General features: G+C 44.3%; 1 long non-coding RNA gene across 1 annotated transcript; it reads right to left on the reverse strand.

Moving 5' to 3' along the window:
- Positions 1–91: 91 nt before the first annotated feature.
- On the reverse strand, positions 92–16974 carry LOC310688798. The gene is made up of 3 exons (XR_014517193.1): positions 16885–16974; positions 14503–14672; positions 92–166 (listed from the first exon to the last, which is right to left on the reverse strand). It is a non-coding gene; the product is annotated as an uncharacterized lncRNA (long non-coding RNA).
- Between the last annotated feature and the right edge of the window lie 10947 nt (positions 16975–27921).

Below are 27921 nucleotides of genomic sequence, written 5' to 3' on the forward strand. Positions count from 1 at the left end.
TGCTTTTGTGAGCAAAGCATAAACTGTCACTCATGGGTCTTTTAACTCCCCCCCCTTTTTTTTTTACATTTAGTTTTTGCTCTTAACAAACCTGGCTGCCAGCATCAGATTTTCTTGTGGCATGAATGATGTAGTAGAAGTGTAGCCGAATGATCCTCTGTGTCGTCTGGAAAAGAGAAACAGGATTTAAATAAATATATTGAATGAACGAAAACTTCCAGCAAGGCTGCTGGTAAAAATAGTGTCAAAAAGCAAAACAACAGCAGCCCCCCCTCCATCTTCAAAATCACCCAAATGACATCAAAAGGACTGCAGAAGTAAGAGGTGTCTGGGTTGAAACTAAGAGGCATCCCAGCATATCACTTGGCATCAATACTCCTCATGTTTTAATCTCGCTCTCTGTTTATTTTTAACTAGAAGCATACCTTGAGTTCTTCCTTGACAAATGTTTTCTTTTGTACTCCTCCTCTGTAACTCGCCACACCCTACGCAACGTGTTTAGCAGAATTATATCGGAAATATTTGTGGCTTGGATACATGAGAAGAGCTTGTTGACTTAAAGAAGCCAGGTACACCTTTATGTGGCCACAATAGAACAGGAAGACCACAGCTGAGCCCTCAGCAATGCGGATTTTGTCTGGGCAGCTCAAGAATGTTATCCACAGAGAGTATCTTTTTTTTCTTTCTAACAAGGATGGGATTTTGTCCTGAACAATTTTTGTGGTTGTCTGTTTAAACTTGGTTGCAGTTATCACCTGGGACAGTTTACCAAAGACATGCCTGAGGTTTCATGTTAAGACAAAATGGTCTTGGCAGAATAACTGTCAGGAAAAACTATCAAATGATGTGGCCCATTATATATTATATTTTCAGCCCTAGTGGCATTTGAATTCCTGCCCCCCCACCCAAAACCCACATACCCTCATTACACAATAAACATAATTACTTCCACATAGTTGGTGCTCCATAGCACTAATTGTCATGGTTGCAATTGTTTGTTACCAAGCAGGAAAAAGAGAAGTTTTACCATTAAAGAGCAGGTGATCAAGGGTTCTCTCCCTTTCTCCCCTTTTTTATCTAAAATCCTGGGACAGAATGCCACATGGGAACAATGCTGACATAGACACTGAACACACTTGCTTGGGAAATTTAGTTTAAATAGAAGGGGGGAGAGACTTGTACCCCCTGGTTTGACTGTCTTGAATTGGTAATAGACAATTGGAAATAAGAAAGTTTTCCCTAGTAAGATAGTAATAATAATAATAATTTATTATTTATACCCCACCCATCTGGCTGAGTTTCGCCAGTCACTCTGGGCGGCTCCCAATCAGTGTTAAAAACAGTACAGCGTTACATATTAAAAACTTCCCTGAACAGGGCTGCCTTAAGATGTCTTCTGAATGTCAGGTAATTATTTATCTCTTTGACATCTGATGGGAGGACGTTCCACAGGGCGGGCGCCACTACTGAGAAGGCCCTCTGTCTGGTTCCCTGTAGCCTCACTTCTCGCAATGAGGGAACCGCCAGAAGGCCCTCGGCGCTGGATCTCAGGAGGAAAGTACAGTGGTACCTCAGGTTACATACACTTCAGGTTACATACGCTTCAGGTTACAGACTCCGGTAACCCAGAAATAGTGCTTCAGGTTAAGAACTTTGCTTCAGGATGAGAACAGAAATCGTGCTCCGGTGGCGCGGTGGCAGCAGGAGGCCCCGTTAGCTAAAGTGGTGCTTCAGGTTAAGAACAGTTTCAGGTTAAGAACGGACCTCCGGAATGAATTAAGTACTTAACCAGAGGTACCACTGTACCAGTTTGATCTAGAAATGTTTTCCCCACTTTTACTCCCTGGAGCCAAGTATTACACTTTGCTCCGATTTCCTAATAAATCTTAAGTTGATACCTGGAACTTGTCCTATGTCTGCATTTGAACTACTTGAGGTGATGCACACTGCTTCTTAGATGTGTTCTTTCGGTCATGGCGCCATGACATTGCAATACCTTTCGAGGGAAGGTTGGCCTTGGTGAATCATTGGACTGGTTGAATCACTACTTTTGCCTTTATGGAAACATGACTGTGCATAAGGACTTCTGGGACAAGTTCAGACCAATATTATGCTGCTGCTAGATTTTTTAAAATATGATGTTCATCTTTCTTTCAGTGGTTTCTTTCTTTTTGGATGCTGCTATTTTGCAGCCTGCATTTTAATAATTGTGTTAATTGCTTTAGTTCCACATGCTAAGAAAGATAAACAATTTTAGAACTGTTTGCAAGCTGTCTTAGGACCAAACCCAGCCATCCTCTGAAATCCACTCTTCTCCAGATTTTGAATGCAGTGCTCCAGCCAAGTCATGTGTACAAAATTGAATAGAGTGTGCAATAAAATGGATTAATTTTAAATGCACTGAAGAACATCCTATAACCGAGAAAAGGGAAGTTAGACAAGAAGTCTTCACCAAGAGCGGAATTCTATGCAAAATCTTAGCAATTCATTTAGAAGCTCATAGGCAGATATATGTTTGAACAGGTACAATTAAAAAAATCCTGCAACTTTCTAGTGCTGGCACAAAGGAACTGTTCTCAGAAGTTCACACATTATGTAGAAAAGAAGCTCCTAAATCTTGAGTACAAAGCTTCCTCCAAGGACAATCTTCATAAATTCACAAATATTAACTAATGCAGGAATAGCCTGTCCAGTCATTCCTGACCTTTGGCTATGTTGGCTGGGGCAGATGGGAGTTGTAGCCCATAAAACCTGTAGGGTGCCCTATTGGCCACCCTTGAACTGAAGAGTTTGTCCCTTGAAGTAATTGATTGTTATGGCTTTTGATGCTTTGCAAAATGTTTAAAATCTTGATGAGCCTTTCAAAAATTAGAATTCCCTTTATATCATCTGACCTTTCATAAGATGCCCTAAAGTGGCTATTCTTTTCAAAGGCATTAATGTTTTCTTACATTAGATCCTCAGCCAGAACACCCTACATCATTCCCTCTTCTGCAATTTCCTGATTCTCCATTATACATGCTCTTTAATGATGCAGTATTTAATAGAAGCCTGGGGCCAAACCTGTCTGCAAATGCTTTCTGAGAATATCCAGGACATAACCAAGAAAACTGAGGACAGTGAATTTGTTTCAATTCCAACAATATTTAATTGCATGCTGAGTAATAAAAATAAACGAGGCTCCAAAAGATAACTCTCTGAGTGGTTACTGGCCAAGTTAGCTGATTCTCAGTTTGACATTTGCTTGTCCACTAGGTAGATGTCAGCCATGTTTGGGAGAAACAGCAAGCTATTCACTCACAGGGAACTACGGCATGCCACAGGGTACTGCAGGTACCACCAGAGTTAAATGTCTGTCCTAAGATTCCATGTGATCAGTGATAATGGATCATTACTTTTTAATCATATAAGGACAACGCTAGAAGCTAAGCTGGGTGGTGATGGCTACCCATAAAAATGAATATCACTCACTAGTGAGCTGTGGAAAATTCAATACATTTTTACAAAGCATTTTCACAACATTTTTTTATATGTGTCTAGATTCTACCTCTGTCTCGAATGAGGAAGGGCTGGCCATACTGGCTGATCTAGCACCACAGAGAGACAGGTCCTGGAAACCAAACCACCCCAGCATCATGACCAGGTCCAAGTCCATCAGATTGGGGGGGGCATTATTCTGGGACCCCTGAATCTAAACCTTCAGTGACTGTACTTCCAGAGCCTGCAACCCCTGTGGAACCACGTGGCTCCATGCCAGGGAACCCCATCCCCATGATGGCCTATCAACACAGGTAACAAACCTGGAGGGAATAATCAGAGGAGAGTAAGTACGCTGGACTCCAAGCTAGAGGGCTGTCCCTTTAAGGTTTCCCTCTCATCAAGGAAGAGGCAGGGCATGGGAGGGACAGTCTGGCCCTGGATGTGTCAAAGGTTTCAGTCAAGTCTAGGCATTGTTGGAAGAGGCTGCTCACTGGGAACTTTCCATGGTGTCACCTTATGACATATCTCTTATCAAGATCAGGACAGGTTATTATTCATAGTAGATTGTGGGGGCCAGTTTGGGGGGGTGATCTGCCTCCCTCCCAGCAAATATTTCTCCTTACCCAAGACTTCACTCATTTTGGTGGTGATGGCAAAAGAGAGAAGAAAACGTAAATATTGTGCCCTTACTAGGATGCCCTCTCTGGTCATCTGATTAATCATTTGACAAGCGGAGAGGGAATAATAAACTCCCCTTCTCAGCTGATCTGCTTGGGTGGTGTGTGTGTGTGTGTGTGTGTGTGTGTGTGTGTGAATGTGAGAGCGTTCATGAGAGTATGGGGTAGCCATACCCACTGCTGGCATGGATGACCAAGGGATGAAGGTGGCTATTGGGCCAAAATAACTTTAGCCACCCTTGCATTAGACCCTGGAAATTATGAGTTATAAATAAAAAGGCCAGCTGGCATAATACCACAATAGTAGCAATGTTGACACAATGTTTCTGAGGGTCAATGTGGTGAAATATATGTAAGTAAACAAGGAACAAAATGGCTATAAATTGCTGGGTTCAGTATTCAACCCTTGCCAGGTTGGCTGTATTGACAGATCCAAACACAATGTTTTAACAAGTGAATATATATATATATATTATCTATTATGTATGTAGAGGGACCAAAGCGACCAACCACCTCATCAGCATATAATATTTTGGGCATGACTGTTCCCTGGAAATCGGTCGTTGCTTGCATTTCTTTCGCAATGTTAGAGATGTACTGTATTTCTCGTAACTCCTTACCTGGTGAAATTGTCCTTCATAACTGCCACTTGTAACTCAGTATATAAATAATTGGCGTGCATTCCTTCTTGACTTGGCAGCCAGGTGAATAATCTCCAAGGACCAGACTTCAGGCAGCGCCCACTAATTAGCTGCATTTTTGTGGTGTGCCTGGCTACCTAGAACCTGCTGAGGCACAGAAAGTGCCTTGGCACACTGATCTGAAACTGCTTCTGACATCATATGGTTCTCACATTGTCTGAGAGCAGCTCTTCTCAACCAGTACGCCAGTATGATTTGTGAAATTCTGGGAATTAGAGGAGGCAAGTAAGTATGGAGATTGTGCCTTTTTCCGGGATACGGGACCATTTATGCAGGAATGGCATCTCCCATTACTCTGTTTCAGCTACACGGCTATAGGATGAGAAACCATGTCTACATAATGGAGCTATTTAAGTATCCAGGATTAGGAGCTGGCGATCCGGATTATGTCACTTGTGATGTTTGTTCCATGCTGGCATCCTTCTGTCTCAGGAAACAATGGAGGAGCGCGCCTTTGGGCGTGAGGTCAAGCTGTTGGAAGGTTGCAGCACCAGCTGTGCCTGTAGAGACTGATGCAGGAGAGACATGTTTTGCTGCAGACATCTTTGTAATGCAGAGTTGGTCTCGTTCTGGAAGCCAGTTCCCCATAGAGCACATCCTAGGGGATTCTGCCATCTTCCATTCTGTGGACATGACCCAGCGTAGACATCACTAAGACAGGAGTGTGAACATGCTGGGAATGTGGGCTTGAAAGGGCACATCTTTGTTTGAATTCTGACCTGCCATTTGATACCCAAACTCCTTCTGACGTAGCGCATTTTCCAGCTTCAGCAATAACAGTAACTGCAGTATCTTCGACTATTTTCCCTCTGCACATATTTTATTGCCAACTTTGTTCTCTTCTTTTCATAAGGTTCTGCAAAGAGCAGGAACTCCTGCTGCAGCTGTTTGCATTTTCACAAACTCCCTTTCTTTTATTTTCTGACACTACGGTGCTGCATATTCTGTTCCTCTTTTGGCCTCTGAAAAACCACATGTATTTAGAAGATAGTCTGCTTCCATCTTACCTTTCACCTTAAAGAGTTTAGGAAGAGTTCAGAAAATAGCTCGTGTCTGCCAAAAAAACCCAACATCATAAATTATGACACCTTGTTTGAAGGACATATATCTCATGAACGTCTGCATGTTTACTTGGAAGAAAGCCCCACCATGTCCAATGGGATTGAACCCATCAAAGGTTCTTGCTCATGGCTTTGCTGCATTTGACCCTCAGGCAAGAAGCAGTATTTATATTCCCCTGGCCACCTTATATTTATCTGTGGTATTGACCTCTCAGTTCACATTGCCAGCAATCACAGCAACTCTAATGGAACTTGTGTAAAATTAAAGAGATAAAGCTTTTATCTTTTATACTACCCTTCCTGTGGGGGAAAATTGTACCATCAACACTCAGGAAAGCAGCAAGCCTATTCAATGGAGACCTCTGATACGACAGATCTGGAAGCTAAAGTGCAGATATAATCAGTTTGTATAGGCTGATATTTTTAAAGCCTCGTTAAGTTTGCCACCAAATTATTTGCTAAAAGCAAATCTACCAATGTGTACAATGAGTCAGAGAACTGCCCCCTCCCAATTAATCACCCTGGGCTTATTTCATGCAAGACAACCATTGCTTTATCACCATAATCAGAACCTCCTTGGAGAAATTTATTTAATTAAGAGTATAAATAACATAAAGCCACATGGGAGACATCGCAGGGCCACGGGGACAAGGAAAGCAGATTCTGCCACCAATGTGTCTGTTTTATCTGGATTTGGTTGGCATAATGTTTTTATATGTAGGTAGGCTAAAGATGCAAGCCTAAGGTCCCAGGGTGGATTGCAACAATGTAAAATACAATTTAGAACAGACTTAACAACTAAAAATACAATCACAAAAGAATGGGTGAGTCCTAAACTGGTAAGACAGCTACAGCTATTCTTGGACTGTGATAGCTTGACTACATTGATAACCTCACCGCTGGATTACTGCTGTGCACTCCATGTGGGGCCATACTTGCAGTTGGTCTGGAAGCTGCAGCTGGTGGAAAATGAAGTGGGTAGATTACTTGTGTGAGCAAGCTACCATCAATATACACCACCCTGCTTGCGAGATCTGCACTGCCTGCCAGTCTGCTACCAAGCCAAGTTCAAGATGTTGATGTTGTCATAGAAGGTTGTATACAACTCAGGACCAGGTTACCAGAGAGACCACCTTATATCTGAGATCTGTGGGAGAGTTCTCCTGCAAGTTCCAAAGATCTCAGAAGCTTTTAGCCTCTGTTCTGTTGAGAGATGACAGTTGCCTGCCTTTTGCACTTTCCAGAAACAGTTTGAAGATCCATAAATGCTGGGCCAATGGGTCTGTGCCTTGAGTGCCTGGCTTTAGTTTTGTTTTAAATGCATCTTCTGGTTTTGTTGTTTTTCTTATTGTGCATCCCCTTAAGGCAATTGTATAGAGAATATTAATAAATTGTTATTACTAATATTGATTCTGATTTGGGTATGAATTTTAGGAATCAATTAAAGCACACCCATTCAGTATCTGGGATTCTCCACTTCTGCCATACAGGTAAGTGGGAGATCAGAGCAGGCTATACAGGAATGTTGTGAGGGTTTTTGCAGGTCTTAAGTGTTCCTCCACGTGAACTTCACACGTGCTTTTCTATTTCAGTCTGTGGGATCAGCCCATCCATATTTACTTTCTAAGTTGCCAATTGCATTTGACTCCAGCGAGTGAGAGTCAAGGTGATCATGGGAGGACTGATGTTTGAATAGCTGGAGTTGCTCTTCCTATACAGAAAGCATTTCCGTGAATGCATGGGACTTTGGCAGGAAACAAGCACTGGTGAATGATGACATTCCATCAAACCACAACTTATTTACTCTTCTGGCGTTGCCTGTTTATATGCAGCTCACTGGGCACTCATTTTTAACCAACTCTGAGAGAGAGAGAGATCAAGGATCCCATTTGTGACTGCTGGAATTCCATATGACAGCCATTAATCTTTTGTGTACACATGCCACTTCCTAATACAAGCTTGAGGACAATTAAATATGCATCTCTTTTCATGACTGAGAGTTCAACCAGTGTTTTAAAAAGGTAGATATTATCTTGGTCTGATTTACTTCAGAGTAGACCCATTTGATTCAAAGATGCTACTTTTAGATATGTGACAACAGGGGGCTTATAGCATGAAATGGTGGCATTCCTGTGGTATGTCAGTGTTAAGGTTCCTAACACAATACACATCTTCATCAAAACGGTTCACATACAAAGCTGAATAGTTTTCTGATTAGCCTTATGTTTGCTGTGGGATCATTCGCACTAAATGCCACCTGATTGTATTGATAGGTTAAGATGTACAGCTATTATAACTGTTCTTTGAAAGCCTAGGGCTTTCTTGGAAGAGATGTTAAGCTAGCATGTCTGTAATTACATTAATTTTCCTAGGATCCTTTAAAAAGGGTGTGTGTGTGGTAATGGCAGCTTTCAGGTTCTAACTTAGAGACAAACTGAATATTGTATTGAAAAGATCAGCAGCTTCACATGTGAGCACTTTCAGGTATCTCAGGTGAACACCAATTAGGCCCAGTGTTGTGCAAATTGCCAATATGGGCCCAGTGATTTGTTCATTTCTAATTTGTCAATGTGGGCTGGAATGTTGTCACTTGTCACCACTATTTGCCACAGTTCCTCAGACTCCCTGAGAAAGTTAGTTTGGATACAGGGTTTTGCAAAGAATAAATTCTGCTTTTCCACAATCTCCTTTCCTTCTTTTAGCACACCCCTGACATCCATGCTGTCCAAAGGTCCAAGAGCCTTCCTTCCCCATTTCCTGCTTCAGATATATCTAACTAATATTTTATTGTTGGTTTTAATGTTTTTATAAGGGACGTGGGTGGCACTGTGGGTTAAACCACAGAGCCTAGGACTTGCCGATCAGAAGGTCGGCGGTTCGAATCCCCACGATGGGGTGAGCTCCTGTTGCTTGGTCCCCGCTCCTGCCAACCTGGCAGTTCAAAAGCACATCAAAGTGCAAGTAGATAAATAGGTACCGCTCCGGCGGGAAGGTAAATGGCGTTTCCATGTGATGCTCTGGTTCGCCAGAAGCAGCTTAGTCATGCTGGCCACATGACCCGGAAGCTGTACGCCGGCTCCCTCGGCCAATAAAGTGAGATGAGCACCGCAACCCCAGAGTCGGCCACTACTGGACCTGATGGTCAGGGGTCCCTTTACCTTTACCTTTAATGTTTTTATGCACCTCAAATTCATCCTCACATTCCTGTGTTGAAATACTCTTAGGCCACATACACACCATACATTTAAAACACCTCCCCTGAACCTGGTAACTGGAGTTTACCCCCCACAGAGCTACAATTTCCAGTACCTGTAACAAACCACAGTTGCCAGGATTCTTGCTGGGCTGTGTGTTTTAAATGTAAGACATGTAAGCAGCCTTAGTCTCATTCAGGAGTACAGTGGTGCCTCGCAAGACGAAATTAATTCGTTCCGCAAGTTTTTTCTTCTTGCGAGTTTTTCGTCTTGCGATGCACGGTTTCCCATAGGAATGCATTGAAAATCAATTAATGCGTTCCTATGGAAACCGCCTTCAGACCAGGTCCGGGGACAGTCTGTCCCCCGACCTCTTCTGAAGGCTGGGGGGGGGACAAGGGCTTTTCTTCCCACCCCCAGCATTTTAAAAAACCCTGGGACAGCGGAGGACTTCTCCGCTGTCCAGGGCAATCTTAAAATGCTGGCGGGCGGCATTTTAAAATCGCCCGGGACAGCGGAGGACTTCTCCGCTGTCCGGGGCGATGTAAAAGCCCCTGGGAAGGCAGGCAGGGGCGACAAAGACTTTTGCCCCCCGCCCGCCTTCAGAAGAGGTCCTGGACCTCTTCTGAAGGCAGGCGGGGGACGAAAGTCTTTGCCCCCCCCCGCCTGCCTTCAAAAGCCGTCCGCGATAGCGGGAAGCGCTTACCTGCTCTCCCGGACTGCTTTTAAAATGGGGACAGAGGGGAAGCGCTGCTCTGTCCCCTCTTTTGAAGCAAGGGGCTGCGGGGAGAAGATAGCTTCTCTCCGCCACCCCTTGCTTCAAAAGAGGTCCGGGGACAGCGGGGAAGAAGCGCTGCGCTTCCCGCTGTCCCCGGACCTCTTTTGAAGCAAGGGGCGGTGGGGAGAAGCGATCTCCCCGCAGCCCCTTGCTTCAAAAGAGGTTCGGGGACAGCGGGAAGCGCTTCCCGCTGTCCCCAGACCTGAGGCTGCGGGGAGAAGATCGCTTCTTCCCCGCTGCCCCCGGACCTCTTTTGAAGCAAGGGGCTGCGGGGAGATCGCTTCTCCCCACTGCCCCTTGCTTCAAAAGAGGTCCGGGGACAGCGGGAAGCGCTTCCCGCTGTCCCCGGACCTGGGGCTGCGGGGAGAAGATCGCTTCTCCCCGCCGCCCCTTGCTTCAAAAGAGGTCCGGGGACAGTGGGGAAGAAGCGCTGCGCTTCCCACTGTCCCCGACCTCTTTTGAAGCAAGGGGCGGCGGGGAGAAGCGATCTCCCCGCAGCCCCTTGCTTCAAAAGAGGTCCGGGGGCAGCGGGAAGCGCTTCCCGCTGTCCCCGGACCTGGGGCTGCGGGGAGAAGATCGCTTCTCCCCACCGCCCCTTGCTTCAAAAGAGGTCCGGGGTCAGCGGGGAAGACCCGCTGTCCCCGGAGCTTGCGGGGCAAGCTTCATTTTGCGAAGCAAGCCCATAGGGAAATTCGTCTGGCGAGGCAACTCGAAAACGAAAAAACCTTTTGTTTTGCGAGTTTTTCGTCTCGCGAGGCGTTCGTCTTGCGGGGTACCACTGTACAATGAAACAAGACCAAGCAGGATATGAACATTAGCACTTTCCTTCTGTTTTTTTTTTTATAATATTTTTATTGGTTTTATAAAGTTTTTTTAACAGACAAACAAACACTTAAAAAGACAAACATACACGTATAGTTTCAAACGTATTTTCATAAACCTCTTTTCTTGGACTTCCCCATACCCCCCCTTTCTGCATCCCAATGTCCATAATCTCGTAGCAACTCCCAATTGTTATTTTCCAACCTCTGTCATCTTAGTCCTCTTTATATTCTAACCTTAAATCCCTGTACCCCTTTATTTCTAAAAACCACAACATTTTAACATTCATTAAGTTTATAGTAGTCCTTAAGGTAACTTTTGAATTTTCTCCATTCTTCTTCCACCGTCTCTTTTCGTTGGTCACGGATTCTGCCTGTCATCTCGGCCAGTGTCATATAGTCCATCACTTTCATCTGCCATTCTTCCAGAGTAGGTAAATCTTGTGTCTTCCAATACTTTGCGATGAGTATTCTTGCTGCTGTTGTAGCGTACATGAAAAAAGTTCTATCCTTCTTTGTCACCAGTTGGCCGACAATGCCCAAGAGGAAGGCCTCTGGTTTTTTAGGAAAGGTACATTTAAGTACCTTTTTCATTTCGTTATAGATCGTTTCCCAGAAGGCCTTAATCTTCGGGCATGTCCACCAAAGGTGATAGAAGGTACCTTCGGTCTCTCTACACTTCCAACATTTGTTATCGGGCAAATGATAGATTTTTGCCAGCTTGACTGGGGTCATGTACCACCTATAAACCATTTTCATAATGTTTTCCTTTAAGGCATTACATGCCGTAAATTTAATGCCGGTGTTCCATAACCATTCCCAGTCAGCTGACATAATGTTATGTCCAACATCCTGTGCCCACTTAATCATAACCGATTTAACTGTTTCATCCTGTGTACTCCATTTCAGCAACAAGTTATACATTCTAGATAAATTCTTAGTATTGGGTTCTAACAGTTCGGTTTCTAGTTTTGATTTTTCCACCTGGAAACCAATTTTCCTGTCCTGTTTGTAAAATTCCATTATTTGACGATATTGAAACCAATTTTGTACTTTATGTTTCAATTTCTCATGACTTTGTAGTTTGAACTTATCTCCATCCTGTTCCAAAATTTCCCAATACTTCGGCCATCCGACCTCCATATTGAGTTTCTTCACTGCTTTAGCCTCCACTGGTGATACCCATCTAGGGGTTTTATTTTCCAATAGATCTTTATATCTTATCCAAACATTAAACAATGCTTTTCTAACAATGTAGCACTTTCCTTCTGAATTCTCATGTAATGAAAGTTGTTGTGAAAGTTGTTGAGTGCAATCTAGGTAAGACCATCAGGCTCACACAGTCCGAGGAAATAAGTGACCTTCAATTGCTTATTATTCCACCATACCCTGAAGGCTTCAAGTGGATTAGAATATAAAACCAGAAGCATAAAAGAGTAAGTACAGTTATAGCAATGCTAAACTAGGCAGTTAGTCCCTATTGAGTCAAATGGGAGTTAAGTGTACCTCTTAGTCCCTCTCAATTCTGCATCAAGATTGCTTTGAATTATCCCTGCATTGGAAATGGCAACACCGGGTGCACAATACATATTTCCTTGCAGAGATTGCATAATGTTACTGGCCGAGCCTATCTGCAACTGAAGTCATTTCCTCCTTTCCATTCTTCTGGTTTGTTTTGAAGGGCTCATTGTGCTACTTTGAGTTAGTTCAATTAACATAATTCTTTTTTGTTTGTTTGTTTTGGATTAGCTCAGAAAGGGTATTGTGCAGGCAGATTTGCATGTATGCACATGTGAGAGCTAGAATAGGAGCCAGGTATGACACTAGCTAGGGCAATTTCAGACAAGTGCTGCAGAAGATTCTTCTTCTACAGCCCAGCCTTACCCAACCTGGTGCTCTCCTGATGTTTGGGATAGGAACAGTGTGAGTTGCAGTCCAAAACACCCAAAACATTTCCCATTTTGGGAAAGGTTGCTGTAACATATTTGGCTAATTTGCAAGCCAGGCTTAATTATTGTAACTCACTCTACGTAGGGCTGCCCTTGAAACTGACCCAGAAACTCCAGAGGGTGCAGAATGCCGTGGCGAGACTCCTCATGGGGTCCTCGCTGCAGGAGCACATTCACCCGGTGCTATATCAGCTGCACTGGCTCCCGGTGGAGTACAGGATCAGGTTTAAGGTGCTGGTTTTAACCTTTAAAGCCCTATACAGCCTATGGCCTCTCCTAGTATGCCCCACGGAGGACCTTAAGGTCTGCAAATAATAACACCCTGAAGATCCCAGGCCCCAGGGAGATTAGACTGGCCTTGACCAGAGCCAGGGCCTTTTCGGCTGTGGCCCTGGCCTGGTAGAACGCTCTCTCACGAGAGACCAGGGCCCTGTGGGATTTGACATCTTTCCACAGGGCCTGCAAGACAGAGCTGTTCCGTCTGGCCTTTGGTCGGGGTTCAGTCTGATTCTTTTCTTTCTGTATAAGAACAAGCATTAAAGAGGCCTCCTAGCCCACTCACAGGTCCTTTATAAGACTTGTGGTAACAGTTGGCCCTAGAGAATATTAACCACTCTCAATTTTACCTGTGGACTGCTATCTGTCCAGATTTTAATTCGCTCTGAACTAATTTTAAGATGTATTTTAATTAATTGATTGCCTGTTTTATGTTTCTTATGGTCTTTGTATACTGTGTTAGTTTTATGATGTTAGCTGCCCTGAGCCCAGTTCCCGCCAGGGAGGGCTGGGTATAAATAAAATGTATTATTATTATTATTAATTACCCAACGAAAACATCAGAAGAGCTCAGGCGGATCAAAGCAAGCATCTGCCTACACCAACTCAAGAGCTGGTGGTATATAGGGCCTATTTGAGGGGGGGCTGTTGGAAGTATGAGGAGGGGTGTGGATTCTGGGGATCCTTGGCCACCCTGGAGGTCTCTAGTTGTATAAATGCAGATCTTCCTCTCTGCCAGTGGAGCAACACTTGTGTCCCCTTTGGCTGGCTTTAGGATTGCTCTATTTTCAAACCAGGTTCACCCAAACTGAGCAACTGTTCCGCCCTGAAAGTATTGCATAATCTGCGCTCCAAATTCTCTTCATAATGAGCTTTTAGAAGATATTTATAAGTAGGCTGTCAGCTTAACAGGATGTACCAAATCCTATAGCTTCAAAAGCCTCTTTTTTTTTTTTTTTTTTTTTGAGGGGCTTCTTAGGGCTTTCCAATCCCTGCCAAATGTTAATCATGCAGCTGCCAACACACTTATTATTACTGCATGGCATATCTTTGATGTTATGTTAAGGGTGAGCTCCAGGTTCGAGAGGTAAAATTAGAGCACCCTTTCAGCAGTGGGATTATCCCACAATCCAGGGATGGGTGGCTAACCTGTAGCCTACCAGATGTTGTTGACTACAGCCAGCATGCAGTTGGAGATGATGGGAGTTTGTAGTCCAACAACTTGGACTACAAGGTTCCACGGAAGACCACAGGTTCTCCATGAAATTCTGCTTGTGGTGATTAAGGATCTAAGCCTTTGTTCCTTATCTATATCCACTGTGTTAGTCAGAGTGTGACACAAAGACCTTGAAGGAATTCTTCTTACAAGCAGGATTTTGTTGCTTCAGCAAATGGTGTAAATGGTCCAGCTGGTAACCTGCCTGCCTTTGGTATTTGTTTGAGTAACTCACATGACATGCCAGCCACTATATTAGAGCAATATATCCTTAAGATGTCATTCGGTAGCGTCCAGATATAATGGCTGTTGAGTGCACAATATACATTTCTGACACATGTTGAGGTACCGTTTGTGCTAAGCGTGTCCTTCATCTTTCGGTAAGGTCACATCTAAAGGAGGTGGGGGGGTGAAATCAGTCTCCTGAGCCGTTGAGATGAAGTCAGCATATTATCAACACACCAGCCGCTGTACGTGACAAGGCTGGTGTCGGAGGGAAATACAGGAGCCAAAAATAGTCTGGAAAACATGAGATATAACTTTAAAGGGACAGAATCCAACAATCTGAAGCCAAAATGGGTTTTGTTTCCCCTGATGTATAACTGCCTTATGTGGAACACCCTTCAGCTTCTAAAATTTGTCTGATCCTAATAAATTCATAATTAGTAACTGCTTTCCTCTTGCCTCTTAAAAAAAAGGACCTGTTTCTGATCAGATCTGTAAGCCTGCCTGCCTTCTCTCAGAAGGATGGGGGTGGGTTTCTTGGGTTGGGGGAGAAACCTAAATCATATTTTCTGGTGGAAATATACAAACTGAAACATAGCCATCCTTCGAAAATTCCCAAATTCCCCAAACTTTGCAAAAATCCCTGTATTTTGCAATGCAGTTTTCCAACCAAGAAATGTGTACAAAAATGCATATACCAGGATAAAAATAGGATATTTTTATGCATATACTAGGATAAAAGAATTACACGAGTGTCTTGTATTAGGGAGCACTGCTTGGCAAAAATGTGTATGTTAGGCAAAATTAACATACTATTTAAAAAATAGCACAATGAGGATGAACTTTTATGGAGGCTTATTTTTTTTAAAAAAATGGAAATGTAGAGAAATGGATTTCAGATAGTAAAAAATGAAAAAGCAAAGTTGACATATTTGCCCCTCTGTATTGGGGTATAGGGGCTATGGTCATTCATTGTAACAGGTAGCAAAGAGTTTTTGTTTTAATATGTCTATAATATGTGGCTTTTTGCTTTGTTGTTGTTCAGTATGTTGCTTTGAGTTGCCTTTGGCAAGAGGAAACAACAACAACAACAACAACAACAACAACAACAACAACAACAACAACAACAACAAAATAATAATGAATGAATGAATGAACAATTTTCCCAATGGAGAGATTCAGAAAGTAGAGTCCCCCACTTTTGGGCTTTTTGGTTTGTTCATAAATGATCTAGAGTTTTTCGCTGGAGATGCCAGGGACGGATTCTGCGACCTTCTTGCAGTGCATATGCAAAGTGCTCAAGTGCTGTTCTTCCAATGTGGCAGGGAAAGTAAGCTATATGCTGCTTCTCTTCTGTTTTTGATGCTTATGTGTAAGGGACAAAATGGAAATTTAGCCTTTGTCTCGAGCTCCCATATCTCACCTTGTGGGAGAGATATGTGAGTTGCCACATATCTTGAGTGGAGTGAAGTGAAGCTTGAGAAGAGGCAGTGCAAAGAGGAAGCACTTCCTTCCCCCTCGTCCCATGTAGCAGCCTAAGAATCTGCCTCTTCTTCACCATTTATTACAACCAATATGCCTAGCAATGCGGCTTGGTCTACACATGCAGCACAATAAGGTGCTTCTGAGGTGGCAAATGATGGGATCTTTCACTTCAGACTGCAGACCTTGTAAGGATAAATGTCAATATACCTTTAAGGTCACCATGCATATCTTGTTTGGGATGTTAGGCCCAAGCAGAAGGCAAGGCTAGAAGCAGAGTGAAAAAGCAACTAAAAGAGTGAAGACCTGTTGTATATATAGCTCTATTTCTTATTCACCGTATTTTTCGCTCTATAAGACGCACCAGACCACAAGACGCACCTAGTTTTTGGAGGAGGAAAACAAGAAAAAAAATATTCTGAATTTCAGAAGCCAGAACAGCAAGAGGGATCGCTGTGCAGTGGAAGCAGCAATCCCTCTTGCTGTTTTGGCTTCTGGGATAGCTGTGCAGCCTGCATTCGCTCCATAAGACGCACACACATTTCCCCTTACTTTTTAGGAGGGAAAAAGTGAGTCTTATAGAGCAAAAAATACGGTAAATCCTCTGACCTGCTCATCATTTGGCAGAGAACATTACAGGCTCTGGCTCATATTTGTGAATGTTTCTTTTTTAAAAAAACAACAATACCAATATCACATACCCATGAACTGCCAAGAAAAAAAGGGACATCCCATTTTTTCTTGCAGGTGGACAGTGGCCAAAATGGCCACCACAATCTCACATTATTTTGGACACTGTGCCCAGAAAGCATTTTTTTTGGGGGGGGGGTGATCTCATGCGAGTGACATGACTCATGCGGGAGTGTGGACCTGGAATATCGCTTCCTGGATTTGGGCCGTGTCATGTTGGAAGGTATTATCTCAGTCGGCAAGTACATAGCCACCTTTATCTGTTGGGGGTGTTTTTACTTTTAGTGAGTTCTTTAAAGGGAATAAATATGCAAAAAAGGGGGGGTTATCTTACCTGTAGACTAATGTAGTGCAGTCCACTCTACCACCTCATCCATTCTGCTGCTTGTGAAGATTAGGCCTGTGATGGATGGGCTGCTGTGGGGAGACTCCTAAATGTCTGTTTATTGCAAAGACCTCTTCGAGGCTACAATTCAACAGAACACAGAGACACATTGTACTCCTGAGGTGAATGAATGATGGAGATGGACCTCTGCACAAAGGGCTGGCTACAGACATATTGCTACCTGAGGTGGAGCAGCAAATGGGTCATGCCCTGCTCTCCCCAAAATCAAGGTGTATAGCACCCTAGGGCCAAGCAAGTAATTTTGTCACTTGAGGTATAATATCTTGTAAGAGCCTCTCGCCTTCTCCGGCAGGAAAATACAACAACAATTAATCAAATAACTGTTTGTGGACCTTTCATGGCATTCCAAATCAGCTGCCTGAGGCTGTCATCTCATTCCGCCTAATAGCAGGGCTGTGTGTCAGAGCTGAAGGGCAGGTTTTCCACTGTTGGTTTGCAGGACCACTGTAAAAGGGAGAGGGTGGAAGGTAGGCTTCAGCCATACATCCATGCAAACATACAACTGAACAACAAGCATATCACCCTGCACTTGTTACCTGGTTATGCTACACAGAATGTGTTAATCAGAACTCAGTTCCGTAAAGATGGAAATAGTCTACAAGGACACCATGAGAATAATGGGAGACATAGATTGCATACCTTCCAACTTTTCCTATCCCAAATCCGGAACATGCCACCACTTCCACGAACACCCAGGCCTCCTTGCCCTGCCACCACCTGCCAGTTTACCTTCGCCAGCTCTTCTCTCCTCCACAGCTGCATTGAGGCATCTACTGACGCGGCAGGTCCTCTGCTGCCCTGGCAAGGCCTCCACCACCATTAGGCCTCCACCACTTCCACTGCTGCCTTGACAAGGCTGAGACGTCTGCTGCCGCAGTGAGGGGTCCTCCACCACAAGGCCTCCCAAGGCCACTGACGTACTTCTAGAAGCTGGTGCTATGCTTCTGGAAATGCACAGAAGTGCAGCCCGGCTTCCTGGAATACGTCAGTGGCTGTGGAGGGCCATGGTGGGCCTCAATGGAGGCCTCGTGGTGAAAGGGGCCCCATGGCAGAGGCAGCAAAGGAGGAAACAGAACATCCAAGATTGATATCAGAAGCCAGGGCAACTTCTGTCAATCCAGGATGTCCTGCTCAAAGTGGGATGGTTAGCAGGTATGAGAATGGCTGCCCCAAGTTTGCCACCCACCGAGATGGGGGGGGGGGGTCAGAGGGATTTCAGGGATTCCTATTCAGAGGAGGGTTTTTTTTAATGCAATTGGGACAGGCTTCTTAGTGATTTTTCTTTTTTTTTTAATGTTTGCGTGGCTTTAAAATAAAATAAAGCTGCTTGCAAAGCCCAGTTAAAATATGTTTCCCCCCACAACGACCCAAAAAGAAAATGTATTTGGGAAAGGAAAGCATAGCAGTGGTGAGAAGTAGACCAGTCCTAGAGGGTATTTGGTTCACCCATGAATTGAACACCTCTTTACCCAGCAATTTCAAACAATTTAAGAGAAACATCCATTTGAGACGTAAGGGTTCTTTAATCACACTCACACACAGAGAGAAATATGCATCTTTTAGCTCTGCAAATTCAGCAGCTCGCGCAGCATATGCAAAGCTTTTATTATCCAGCCTACATAGTAAAAACAATATTCTCAACAGCAGATGGAATGAAATAAAAATGCCACAGTGCAAATGGTCCCCGCGGGGTGGGGGAGGCATTGATTCACTCCTGGACCTCATACAAAAGCCATTCTGCGTCTTGTAGAATAGACTGTTGCAACACCAAAGCTTTGTTTTCTTCCCCGGCTTCCTCCCGTCTATGTACACACAAATAATTCACGGCTAAAATAGGCTCTCTGAGGCTTCCTCATCCTGAACTTAGCCATTAGCTTTCTACTCCTTGCATTGATAAATAGCCTGAGAGTTTTCATGGCTCGGGAGGTCAGCACGTTTCACACCATTGTTCTTTATGGAGTTACGTGAAGGTTATTTCATTGCGGCGGGCGGGAGGGGCAGGTTTTAAGTCTTTCTCAGCATTGAAGGACTATCTCTGTGACTACAATAGCTACAAGGTGATCTAGGCCAGTGTTTCCCAACCGGTGTTCCGCGGCACACGAGTGTGCCGTGAGACATTGGCTGGTGTGCCGCGAGATGCCTGGAGGGAGGCGGGCGAGTCGGGCGGCGAGAGGCGGGGCGGCGGCGGCGAGGAGAGGCCGCGCCTCCTGCTGCTGCCTGGCGCTCCTCCTCGCAGCCGGCAGCGCTGCCTGGGCGCCTCCGCGCGACTCTGCCTCGCTGGGTTTGGTCTCCCAGCAGAGACGGGTCACACGCGCACCTCCCTCCCTCCCTCAGCCTGCGCGGAGGGAGAGCCAGAGAGAGGCATCGCTCCTGCGCGGCGGGAGAGGGAGCAGCCGGAGCGATGCCCCAAACGAGCTGAATTCCGAGCGAGGGACTGAGGGGGGAGGGAAAAAACTTTCACTTTCGTGCGTCCCTCCCGGCGTGACGCTGCGCGCTGACGTCACGGGGCGGGGCTTTAATGGTGGTGTGCCGCGAGATTTTTTTTCAGTAGACAGGTGTGCCGTTGCCCAAAAAAGTTTGGGAAACATTGATCTAGGCTGACCTTGGCAAGTGTTCCGAGTTGCAAATCAGTCTTGGCAATTGGTCTAAATTCTCCCTAGCATTATTATGCAACTTGACATGAATTCTCAAGTAGTGAGCGGAGCCAGGGCCAGATAATAATACCTCTTAAGAATGGCAAGGTCTTATTGATAATATGGACCAAATGATACTGTATTGACTCAAGTCTAATGCACCAGCGAATCTAATGCGCACCTCAATTTTGAGAAACTTGAAACCAAAAAAAGTATTCGCTGGCAAATGTTAATGTGACATTGAAACTAATGGGCAGCTTAATTTTCACAACGTAATTTGGCTAAAAACAGTGAGCATTAGATTCAAGTAAATATGGTACATTTTACAGAGAGATTATTGTTGTAAGCATACCTTCCAACATTTCTCCAATGAAAATAGGGACGTCCCAGTCCATAACGTTAATTTTACTATTTATAGCCCACCCATATTACTGGGTTTCCCCAGCCACTCTAGGCAGCTTCCAACATATATAAAAACAAAAATGAACATTAAACATTTTTTAAAAAGCCTTCCCTATACAGGATTGCCTTCAGACAGCTCGGGGGTTAGATAACTCCATACCCTCCAACATATCTCCAATGAAAATAGGGACATCCTAAGAAAATGTAAAAGCTATGGTTTTCCCAGTAGTGATATATGGAAGTGAGAGCTGGACCATAAAGAAGGCTGATCGCCGAAGAATTGATGCTTTTGAATTATGGTACTGGAGGAGACTCTTGAGAGTCTCATGGACTGCAAGAAGATCAAACCTATCCATTCTTAAGGAAATCAGCCCTGAGTGCTCACTGGAAGGACAGATCCTGAAGCTGAGGCTCCAATACTTTGGCCACCTCATGAGAAGAGAAGACTCCCTGGAAAAGACCCTGATGTGGGGAAAGATGGAGGGCACAAGGAGAAGGGGGCGACAGAGGATGAGATGGTTGGATAGTGTTCTCGAAGCTACCAGCATGAGTTTGACCAAACTGCGGGAGACAGTGGAAGACAGAAGTGCCTGGAGTGCTTTGGTCCATGGGGTCACGAAGAGTCGGACACAACTAAACAACAACACAAGAAAATGTGGGGTATTCTGGGATCAAATCACAAACTGGGATGGCTTCTATAAATCAGGGACATCCCTGGAAAATAGGGACACTTGGAGGGTCTGTCGTAAAGTTATAAATCTTGACACTGGCAGCACTGGACAGGGCTCGGGTAGAGCAGGACAGTGATGAGGCTGATGGGAATATTGAGACACCAGTAAGACCACAAGCAGCAGCCCAGCACTCTTGCTGGTGCATCTGCTTGTCCCCAACCTTGCCACAGTACTACTGCTTAAGAATTCAAGCCTAGTGCAACACTGTTCCCTTTACGCCACCGCTTTGAAGAGGATGAGAGGAAGAAAGCAGGTTTTCTTTACCGCATTGCCCTCCTGCAAGTCTAATCAAATCAGTGCACTTTTCTGTTTGCCTCAAGTTGTGGGTTTCTGAGAAACTGCAACCTTAAGCTGCAAAGTACAAACTTTATTAACGTTCTTCGTCTCTAGGCTGCCAAATGGGCCAGGAATGATACATTTGCAGCATATACACCCAGCTCACCATTCTAAATTGCTATATTTATAGTCTCTTCCTGTGAGTCAGTTATTTCCTATGCCTTCTGCATTATTCTTGTAATATGATGTGCTACGGATTCATGTGTGGGTTTTAAATGGGTATGAGGGATATTCATAGGTATTGAGACTTTCTGCATTAGCTTTCTAGCCCTAGGGCAGGGAACCTGTCTCAGGCTCAGGACCACATCCCCTCATGGGCAAACTCCCAGGGGCACATACCAGTGGTGAGTGTGGTCACACGCAAATACCCCTCTCTCTAGCCTCTTTTCAGGCAAGCAAGAAGAGGTGCCATCACTGTTCAGGGACACCTTCCAGCCAGGCAGGACAACTAGAGAAAGGTACAAAGTAGGGCCAGTGAGGGACATGGCCAGGGAAGAGTCCTGAGGATGAGACAGAGAGGTCTGGAGGCTACAGTCAGTGTTCAGGCCTGAAGCTTCCCATTTCTGTTCTAGACCAAGTCAACATCTCCTCACCCTCATTCCATTTCTCCATCTGCTTTGAATGAGCTCATTGCTATTAACTTCCATAATTTATTTCACCCCTGTTCACCCTCCTTCTTCCTCCTTCTGCCTGCAAGGGCTTCTGATATTCTATAGGAACCACTGTTTGTGATCTTCGGTCCTCCAGTTCCACCAACCACCCAAATGTCTCCTGCTCCTTTGCTGTCTCGTATGTATGTCTCATACACGGGTGGTGCTGTGGTCTAAACCACAGAGCCTAGGGCTTGCCAATCAGAAGGTTGGTGGTTCGAATCCCCGCGACAGGGTGAACTCCCGTTGCTCGGTCCCTGCTCCTGCCCACCTAGCAATTTGAAAGCAAGTCAAACTGCAAGTAGATAAATAGGTACCGCTCTGGCGGGAAGATAAACGGCATTTCCGTGCGCTGCTCTGGTTCGCCAGAAGCGGCTTAGTCATGCTGGCCACATGACCTGGAAGCTGTAAAGTGAGATGAGCACTGCAACCCCAGACTCATCCATGACTGGACCTAATGGTCAGGGGTCCCTTTACCTTTAGGCTTGAACTACCTCCCAGGATTCCATTCATTTTCTGTGGAGCCTTTGGCTCAACCAGCTAGTTCCCATGCCCTACTGCAGGGGCACAGAACCCTTGCTGGTCCAAGGGCCACACTCCATTCTTGGAAACCTTCCATGGTGAGCAAGGTCTGAGGCAAAAGTGGGCAGAGCAACAAATCTTTGTACAGTAGATGTCCACTTAAGCACATACAACTGAAAAAACCACCTATCACTTCCATGTTTACCCAGCGTCCTCTGTTGTTTCCTCTCTGTTGAAGTTTAGATTGTAGAATCCTCAGGGCAGAGAGTTGTCCTATTGCATCCCTGTAAAGCACCATGAACATCAAAGTTGCTACGTATAAATGCCCATTTTCTCCTCAAAACCCATTTCTTCTCTTCTTTGTGCATTTATTGAGCCAGTTGCTTAACCATATTTTGTGCTTCCTTTTGCCTTTCCCAATCCTCATCTTTCTCTCATGATGCCATAACTATTGAACTGTGCACTTTCTACAAAGCCTGACACAAAATAAACGATGTGTGTGTCAGGGATGGGAGGAGATATTAATTCACTAAAACTGTCTACTGAACAGCAGAGGGAAACTAATTTACTGCTTTGTTTTGCTTTGTTTGGGGACTAGTTGCCAAAAAGGCAATGGCCAAGACTGGGGTTTTCTTTAGCCACACTAACTGAGACCGATGGGAGTTATAGTCCAAAATATCCGGAGGGCACCAGGTTGGGAACATCAGCTCTAGGCCATAGGTAATAGACTTTTCTTTAGGTCCATGTCATATGTCAGGGGCAGCTAATATAGTGACTTCAAAATGTTCTCATCACCCCCCCCCCTGCCCATTGGGACTTGCTATCTGAGACTGATGGGAATTGCAGTGCAAACAAATTTGGAGTGCATCACACTGGCTACCTCAGCCATCAGTAATAGACTGCTTTTGCACTGGCTTCCATCCCTGACTCTGCCTTAACTTTTGGGTTGCCTCAACAAAATCTGTTTAGGTATTAATTTTTAAGAGATGTGAGTGGTGAGTGGGCCTGCTCAAACATATGTGCGTGGAGAGCATTTCCCTTCTTGGTGTATTTTCAGGATATTGCTTCTGAAGGGTGATTTGAGGATTCTTATGAAAATAAAAGGCCTGGAAATAGAAATAACCTTTTATCTGATGGGATTTTTTAAAAAGGCTTCATGCTATGTTAAAATGCGACTCTAGTGTTCCTGCGCACAAGTCCAGAAACCTCAGTTTATGTGGTTGATATTACTATGACGTGGGTTTGCAGGGGGGAGCTGTATGCCTGAGCGCCCCCTCCCTTCTAATTCCTGGATCCAGCAGGATTCCGATGTTGTAATAGCCAGGCCAGCCTGGTGATGACTCACTAAAGATGGGTTGTTAAGGGACCTCAAATGTTAGTTAGAAAGTGGAGGGTTGAGTGATATGAGCTAGAAACTGCATGCAGGTCGGAAAGGCAGAGAGAGAGAGAGCCATGGCTGATTTCTGCTGGAATCCAAGACTGCAGCTATGGGTGAAAGAAGACTCTCTTGCAGTGTTAATGCTGTGAACCCTTCCATTGTAGGCTCAGGTTGTAAATAAACCATATCTCATACAGACACCACAGTCTCTGTTATGCCTCATTCCCAAAGGAAACACAAACCCTGGGTAAGATCCTAGAATCCCTGGAATCTCAGAGATTGGGATGGCATGCGACAATATACACAGATCGAGGGAGGTAACCTTTTCTCAGGCCATGAACTGTGGCTTTTGGATTTGCTCACATGCATGTCTTCTAGCATCTAGGCAATAGACCTTTGATTTTATATATTCTTCATCTCTCTTCCCTTCCTCAGCTGTCTGTCTGGAAAAGTTCATTCAAGATCATTATAAATCATACTGGGGTTCCTTTTATATTGGACCCTGTTCCTTGTTTTTTGTAATGTCCTCGGGTGTCAAGGATGCCATCCTGGACCTTTGTCGAGTCCTGTAACCAAATCTGCCATCCCATTTCCCAAAGGTTTTCTTCCACTGTGAAATGTTGTTTTCCATTTTCCTGTATCATTCTCAGTTTCTTTAGCATTCCTCAGTGCATGCAGTTTTGAGCTTAGCTCACAATTGTGAAGTGCCATGGTCAGCGTAACATTTTTCTAGCACCCTGCAACCCCTACTGGCTCCCTGGTCTGAAAAAGCAATGTGGGAGGAGCTACCTAATACAGGATTCTGTCGGGTACAAGCACCCAAGTAGGCTGCTGGGTATAGGCAACTGGTGCAATTTTTTCTAGAATGGAAACCCACAAAAACCCCTTGTCCACCTCAAAAGTACAAAGTGCAAAGACAAAATCCTTGCACGCCATCCATTAACATTTCACCCACATTATCTCTCCCCTTTGATAATTTTTGAGTGCAGTTTTTTTCTCTCATTGATTGAGGGAGACCAGTCAAAAGAAAATATGGGAGAGTTTTTCAGCACAGCACCTTCTTTGCCTTGTTTGGATTAGCATGCAGCTTTTGCTATAGCTGTGGAAATTATTTGCTCAAATAAGCAAATGGGAAAGTGTTGGCTCAGTGACAACAATCTATTCTAAATGCTCAATTTCATTATCTACCCAAATGCACTGTCCATTTCATTATTCAACCCCCTATGACCTCAGCAGATGTATTGGGCATGTACCGCTAAGCCATGTTTTCCCATGGAATTACAATAAAATCCATTAATTTTGTTTATATCTATTCATAACATTTTATTTGTTTGTTTTAAACTGCCTAATATTGTTGGGAGTTTGTGGGGGAGGGATTACATTTGATGATGCCTTCTAATCCCTTCGAGTCCTGGATCCAACAAGGGTTAACATCTAATGGAGGATTCAACTGTTGAAGTAGCCAGGCCAGTTTCTTCGTAATAGACCTAAGCATAGTCCTTAGCTTGACAAAGGATGTTGCTCCTTCACCTGGCTGGTAGTGAGAAGGACAATAACCAGAGTGGAGTGTGTGAGAGCTGAACTGGAAGCACACAGAAGCCAAAAAATGAGAGGCATGCTTGATTTTTGCTTGATTCCAAGGCTGTGACTATGGGAGAAGCAAGACCTTCTCGGGTGTTAATTCTGTGAGCCCCTCCATTTTGGCTCAGGCTGTAAATAAAGATGCCACAGTCTCTGCTGACCCTCATTCCAAAGAAATGGAACCCTGGTTAAGTGTCTGAAACTCCTGGAATCTCGAGAGATTGAGATGGTGTCCAACAATATTTTTAAAACCTCTAAGCAATGCATCACCTTGCCAACAAAGGCCCGTATAGTTAAAGCTATGGTTTTCCCAGTAGTGATGTATGGAAGTGAGAGCTGGACCATAAAGAAGGCTGATTGCCGAAGAATTGATGCTTTTGAATTATGGTGCTGGAGGAGACTCTTGAGAGTCCCATGGACTGCAAGAAGATCAAACCTATCCATTCTGAAGGAAACCAGCCCTGAGTGCTCACTGGAAGGACAGATCGTGAAGCTGAGGTTCCAATACTTTGGCCACCTCATGAGAAGAGAAAACTCCCTGGAAAAGACCCTGATTTTGGGAAAGATGGAGGGCACAAGGAGAAGGGGACAACAGAGGACGAGATGGTTGGACAGTGTTCTCGAAGCTACCAGCATGAGTTTGACCAAACTGCGGGAGGCAGTGGAAGACAGGAGTGCCTGGCGTGCTCTGGTCCATGGGGTCACGAAGAGTCGGACACGACTAAATGACTAAACAACAACAACAAAGCAATGCATGCAACCTAAAGAAAGAAACAATATAATTTAAACAAATGTGCAACATAAAACCAGGGAAACAGTAGTAAAGAAACACACACAAACAAACAAACAAACAAACAAACAAACAAACAAAAACAGGAATTCAGGGAATTCAAGCAAATAAAAACAGGACCTGATCTTAGGGGTGGGTGAAAGCCTGGGCAAAAAGATGTCTTTAGAAGACACCTGAAGTAACTGATGGTTCTACTTCATGTATGGTTGAGGGAAGGGGTGTTCTGTATCAGAAGATACATGTTTTCAAGTCACAACCCTATGTATGTACAAGTAGAATTTCCCCAGGTGTTCTAAGTGAACCATCCATGCTTTAAAAATAAATAGACAGGCAGTCTGTGTACATACCATATATTTGGAACGTATCTAAAAAACATCCCCCACCCCCGCCAAGGATGCTAGAAGCTGTAGTTTACCCATCCCAGGGTAAGTCCATCTATAAATTCCATATGAATGGTGTCTGCTTCCTCAAACTGGAGGGTTTGTGGACCAGCCCCCTGACATCAATTGGCTAACAGCCAATCACTAGCTTTGTTTTTCTAACAGGTTCAAAAGCCTATGCAAATCTGGGTCCCAGCTAATCAAATGGAGTCTCCTGCAACCCTGCATCCTGCTGAGAATTCTAATTAATGTACAGAGGTCTAGGAAATTGGAAAAGTGATCCAATTTTGGACTCGGTAGGGGGCTAGGAAATCCGTTTATCTCAATCCAACCTGGAGACCAGGAAGTTTCCCTATCTGTGTAACATGCAGGTTCTCATCTACAGAAGCCCACACCATGAGTATGAATTGACTTTTGCATACAAATAAAGCACTTTGATATGGAAGGGATCAATAAATACCAAGAGTTTTCTTTCTGGTCCAAGCCCCCCCCCAAAAGGCAAGTTTTTAATATAGAGCAGTGGTTCCCAAAGTTTTTCAGACCACTGCCACCTTGGTTCCATGGACTCATCCCCTACCTTATAAGAAGGATTATTCAGAATACTGGTTTGCATGATCCACAAAGGAAGATGATGACACAATCCGAGTTGCAAAGCTAACAATTGCAGATTTATTCAAAGTCAAATTAAAACGGCTTCATTTAATTGATTCAACAAAAGCTACCAGCTTTTCAAAGTCTGATCGTCATTGACATCTCAAGCATTCCCCTAAGTAATCCCACTTCCCCTGAGTGGGTGGTCCCACCCTCTTTGGGAACCACTGCTATAGAGCATTTGTAACTCATACAGCATAATTGGGAAAACATTATTATCACACCCATGATGACTCTAGTTTCAGCAAAACATTTACATTTAAGCAAAACATTCAGCAAAACATTGCAATTTCATATATATTTTGTAAAAAAAAGTTTTGAACCTGGAAGTTCTCCTCTACTCCAGTCCTAGATGTAGAAGTACACAGTTTTGTGGGAGGTGAAAAGGAATCGCCAACCACTTCTGCATTTAATGCATGCATGCAATCCATAGAACCAAATTATCTAGAGAACTGGCCAGCTGTCCCTTACTTCAAGTAGGTTCTGGGCAGGCATCTATTGGGGTTGCTCTACATCTGGATTTCCTGCAACGAGTAGGAAACTTGACTAGATAGCATACAAGGTTCGTCCCAGCTCTTTGACTCCATGATTCATTCCTTCATCTACCACTTAACATGTTACCATAGAAACATGAGTACTCTACTGCTCTATTCAGTGGTGAGTTGCAGAGGCAGTGTGGGGGAAGTCATCCTTACATTTAAGCATTTGTGGATGTATGAATATTGTAGCAAAATGGATCCTAGTCATAGGTATTTGCATTTAAAGATTTCAAGAGAATACATTTCACATGTTTTGGATGATGGTACACAGGAAGTAGATATGAGGGTGAAAAGCTATGCAGAAGATGTGTGGGCTGAAGGACGCAGCACAGCTTTGTATGATTGGAGATGAGGGGACACCAGAAACAATTC

Source organism: Podarcis liolepis (assembly GCF_965112155.1).
Source record: "Podarcis liolepis genome assembly, chromosome: 11".
NCBI lineage: Eukaryota > Metazoa > Chordata > Lepidosauria > Squamata > Lacertidae > Podarcis > Podarcis liolepis.